Consider the following 5,776-nt stretch of genomic DNA (forward strand, 5'->3'; position numbering starts at 1 on the left):
ACAAATTAATTCATTTGATATCTAGTACAAAGAGTATGTTATTATTAGATTCCAAGAAAAAAATATTACCACGTGTATTTTATATATAGATAACATTTAATTTTTTATATATATACATATACATATATACATGTATGTATATGTATATGTATATGTATATATATATGTGTGTGTGTGTGTGTGTGTGTGTGTGTGTATGTGTAAGGGAATCTATAAAACATTTAAATATTTTCTATGTGAGGTGGTATCACAGGACTTGAGAGGATAAGAATAGCAAGGAAGGTTCAAAGGAGGATGCTCAGACTAAGAAGTAGAATAATCATTGAATGTGGATTGTGGGAGAGAATTGTATGAGAGAGGGAATGGATTAGGGATTAAGAGTATCAGGTGTAGGGACAGATAGAGAGAGAGCCAGATCAGAAAAAAAAGGCATTAAGAGTGGGAGAAGGCATCTCAATCATGTGTCAGAGACCTGGGGTGGGGGAGGATTCAAAGAGTTTACAAGAGGGATTTTAGCTGAGACTCCTGGCAGTGCAGGATTTGGAGCCTGAAATGGCCATCTCCTATAGAATAGCAGGGAACCCTGTGGAAATCAACCACAAACCCTTCAAATAATATGTTGCCTTTCAGACCACATTGAATTTCAGGGACAGTGATGGAGCAGAGATTGAGGCAATAACTATCCAATGACTGGGCCCTATTAAGACTCATCCCATGGGTAAGAACCAATCCCTGAAACTACTTAAGCTACTCTATTAATCTTTGTACTCAAAAACCTAGCATAGTTATACTCAGAGATGCTCCACTAAGCAACTGACAAAATCAGATACACAGAATCATAGATAAATATTGAACATGGCTCAGGGTGTCCTATGAAAAATAGTGGGAAGGATTGAGAGACCCAAATGACTCAAGGTCTCCAGGAGAAGTCAAGAAGAGACAACTAACCTGGACCCTTGGGAACTCCCAGAGATGGACTATCAACTATTGATTATATATATGGGGTGGACCTAAGGTGCCTGCACAAATGTAGCAGAAGTGCAGCATGGAATTCATGTAGGTCTGTGGGACAGTCAAAGGTAGCCTGTTTTCTGGTTGAGCTAGGTTTATACCCCGGAGACCCAGCAGGTGCTCCTCCAAGGGACAGAAATTGTTTGCCATGCCCCCCCACCCCCAGACACCAGGCTCCTGACATGAGACCTCAGCTCTATAACTGTGGCCTTCAGACACATAGGGAAAGGCTCCAAGCCCTTGGTATTCTGTTTGGACTCCACCCCCACAATGACCTGGCAACAGCAAGGTAGGCCTGGCTCACTATAAAAAGTTCTGCTTGCCACCTCCTCTCTCTCTTATTCTCTTAATCTTGCCTCTCTTTCTTGACTTCTTGTTTCCCCTCTCTCTGCATTCCCTTTTCCCCCTCTCCATGTGGCCATGTCCAGTCTCTGCTTCTCTACTCTCTGCCTCTTTCCACCTTTCTATGCCTCTCCTACCCTCTTTGCTCCCCTTCCATAACCTCAGGCCAATCCTGAGAAAACAGTGTAAAGTTTCACCCATCACAACTCTCCACCATAGCAATAAATGGTTTAAAACCATGGATTGCCTCTTCTCAACTGGATCTGCCATGCTGGAGCAATGTCGCAGGTCTTCCTCTAGAGCTGCATCTAACCACCTGCAGAAGGCCTCTCTGCTTTCTCAGCCAAGGTTTCCCATGCGTCAAGCCACCTGCCCAAGTAAGCCAAAGACTCTAGTACCCAAGGGACCAGCCAAAGCTATCTCGTCCTGCCCCTTTCCCTTTGGCTCTGGGCCAGAGACCAACCACGGGCCCACACTCCGTTCTCAGCTCTTCTGTGGCGCCCAGTATCATCTGCTTTGCCAAAAATTTAGAATCTGCTGTCCCATGCCTCCATGCAGACCGGGGGACCCAGAGCCTGACTCTGGCAGCTTCACAGCGACCTCACACTCTGCCTCCCCACCCCTAGATGAGGTCCTGTGGTTTCTCCAAGCCTGGCACCAGTCCCGTGGGTTTGACTGGGATGCACTCAATCAAACTTCCTGCATCCCTCCTCCATGAGCATGCAGACTTGGGCAACCATTTTAACCCACATAGGTCTGCAAGCACTTGGATCAGGGAATGTCCGTGTCTATTATTTGCCTGTGTAACCTGTTCCCATGATTGGGCACCTTCTCTGGCCTCAATAGGAGAACACGTGCCTGGACCTGCAGTGACTTGATGTCTCATTGTGAGTTGGTACCTGGAGGCGAAGGGTTCGGTCCTTCTCAGAAAGGAAGGGGAGGGTAGAAAATGGGGAGGCAGCATGTGAGGTAAGTAATCAGAGGAGAAGCTGTGATCAGGATGTAAATTCAATGAATACTTTAATGGAAAAAATGAATGATTCACCTGAACTCTTGTTCCCAGGAAGAAAACATTATGTAAATTAAATACAAGCAAAGAATGAAAACCCAATAAAGAACATTCCTCCACCTACAGATACCATAACACTGTGTCCTTTTTTAAAAAATCCCCTTATGTAATAATCATCTAAAAATTAACTTACTTGAAAGTCCTTGACTTAATGTTATTGAAGAACTCATGACTAAGGATACTAATAGGCCTATAAAATAGTGCTGTTTTTTGTTTTATGGTCATAGTACCATGTGCCATTCAGAGTAATTATGTTTATGTCTGAGACATAGTTTTCTATCAAACAAATTCACAAAAATGAATTAATATGATACCCAAAAGTCAATTGAGAAATGAAAAATGGTATATTGTACTGCGAGAAACAGACTTAAATAGAATAACTAGCCAATTTCCTTCATCATCATGCTTTCAGCAAAGGCTTGGCATGGGAGGCAGAAGAAATTAAGAGCCAGTGACTAAGGAGAGCTGTGAAATGGTATCTTTATAATATGATTTTGCACTTGAATTTCTGATTACTAAAAATACATATGAAAGGAAAACTCATTTTGTTTTTTAATTTTAAAATAACACTTACTTAGGATACTAATTTTAATAAGTTAATTTTGGTGAGAAATACATATCAAATTTTAATTCATTCCCCTTTTACATTGATAGGTATGTGCTTAAATAAAAAAAGCCCTTTGTTCAGTATTACACCCTAAAATGCAAACAAACTTACGATATGTTAATACATTAATACAATAATTTTAATATAAAGCAAAATAAAAAGATTTGAGAACTTTTGACATACAGATGTATTTAATGTCCTAAATACATGCAAATGTTTTATTATTTTCTAAAGAATATTTTATTTATTTGCATGTCAAATGTTACTTGCTTTCCTGGTTTCCCACTGGAAACCCCTATACCATGCAAACTCCCACTGCTTCTATGAGGGTGCTCTCCCACCCACCAACTCCTGTATCCCTGCCCGGGCATTGCCCTACACAGGGGCATTGGTCATTCACAGGACCAAGGTCCAAATCCTCCCATTAATGTCCAACAAAGCCATCTTCTGCTCCATGTGTGACTAGAGCTATGGGTTCCTCCATGTGTATTCTTTGGTTGGTGATTTAGTCGCTGCGAGCTGTAAGGGGGTCTGTCTGGTTGTTATTGGTGCTCTTCCAGTGGGGTTGCAAACCACTTCAACACTTTCAGTTCTTTCTCTGACAACTCCATTGGGCACAATATGCTCAGTCCAATGGTTAGCAGCAAGTATCTGCCTATGTATTTACCAGGATCCAGCAGAGCTTCTCCAGAGAAATCTATATCAGTCTCCTGTCAGCAAGCACTTGTTGGCATCCACAATAGTGTCTGGGTTTGGTGTATGTATATGAGATAGATCCCTATGTAGAGCTGTCTCAGGATAGCCTTTCCTTCCATCTCTGCTTCACATTTGTCTCCATATTTCCTCCCTTGAGTATTTTGTACCCCCTTCTAAGAGGATTGAAACATTCACACTTTGGTCCTCCTTCTTGACCTTCATGTGGTCTATAAATTATATTTTGGGTATTCTTAGCTTTGGGGCTTATCAGTGAATGAATACCATGTGTGTTCTTTTGTAAGTGGGTTACCTCGCCCAGGATAATATTTTCTGATTCCATCTATTTGCCTTTGAATTTCATGAAGTCATTGCTTTTAATTGCTGAGTAGTACTCCACTGTGTAAATATACACATTTTCTGTAACCATTCCTCTGTTAAATGATATCTGGGTGCTTTCTAGCTTCTGGCTATTATAAATAAGGCTGCTATGAACAAAGGGGAGCATGTGTCCTCTTTATATGTTGGAGCATCTGTTGGGTATATGCCTAGGAGTGGTTTTGGTGGATTCTCAGATAGTACTAGTCCAATTTTCTCAGGAATCACCAGACTAATATCCAGAGACTATGAACCAGCTTGCAATCCCACCAACATTTGAGGGGTGTTCTTCTTTCGCCATATACATGCCAGCATATACTTACATCCTTCACAATAGACACAAATAACACAAAATACCTTGGTGTGACTCTAACTTAGCAAGTGAAAGATCTGTATGACAAGAAATTCAAGTCTCTGAAGAATGAAATTAAAGATCTCAGTAGATGGAAAGATCTTTAATGCTCATGGATTGGGAGGATTAATATCATAAAAATGGCTATCCTGCTGAAAGCAATCTACAGGTTCAATGAAATCCCTATCAAAATTCCAACTCAATTCTTCATACAGCTAGAAAGAGCAATTTGCAAATTTATCTGGAATAACAAAAATCCCAGGATAGTGAAAACTATTCTCAACAATAAAAAAAATTCTGGTGAAATCACTCAAGCTGAACTACCGGGCAATAGTGATAAAAAAAAATACATTGTATTGGTACAGTGACAGATAGAGAGATTAATGGAATGGAATTGAAGACCCAGAAATGAACCCACACACCTATGGTAGAATTTTTAACATATGGTGCTGGTTCAACTGGCAGTGAGCATGTAGAAAAATGAAAATTGATCCATTCTTATCTCATTGTACAAAGGTCAATTTGAAATGGATCAAGGACCTCCCCATAAAAGCAAATACACTGAAACTAATAGAAGAGAAAGTGAAGAAAAGCCTCATATGGGCACAGGGGATATTTTCTAGAACAGAGCATGAATATCTTATTTTCTGAGAGCAAAAACTGACCAATGGCTCCTCATGCAATTGTAAAGCTTCTGTAAGGCAGAGGACACCATTAATACCATCAATAGGACAAAATAACAACCAACAGATTGGGAGAAGATCTTTAACAACCCTACACCTGATAGAGGGCCAATATCCAACATGTACAAAGAACTCAAGAAGTTAGACTCCAAAGAACTAAATAACCCTATTAAAATATGGGGTGTAGGAGGACCAACTCGCGAGGAACTCCCTCGGGTCCTCAGGTCATGGGAGTCAGGGTGCCCCAGGAATGCAACAGACAAGTCTTCTTGATGCAACTGCATGAGGCACTTTTATTGGCAGAGCTCCAGTTTGACTCATATCTCACCCAGGAGACAGAGGAAGTCAATGACGAAACTCAAAACTAGGGGATTTTAAAGGGTGAGGGATGGGGAGAATTGGCGCAATTACATGTGATTGGCTTATTTAAACATAGCAAGTCAGCAGAATAGTGCAGGCTAGGGAGTCGGAAGTTCCAAAGGGCCCGGGGCTTATCAGGAGTGACCATGCATCTTGGGTAATTTACAACTTCGGGCATTTTAAGCTTTCTTTTAAAGAGCAGGGGAAGGCAGTTGAGTCAACCAAGATAACTCAGTTCCTGCATTCCTTTCTCTTATCTTTGTGGCTAATTGATTTTAGTT

Source organism: Mus pahari, unplaced genomic scaffold, assembly GCF_900095145.1.
Source record: "Mus pahari unplaced genomic scaffold, PAHARI_EIJ_v1.1 scaffold_9651_1, whole genome shotgun sequence".
NCBI lineage: Eukaryota > Metazoa > Chordata > Mammalia > Rodentia > Muridae > Mus > Mus pahari.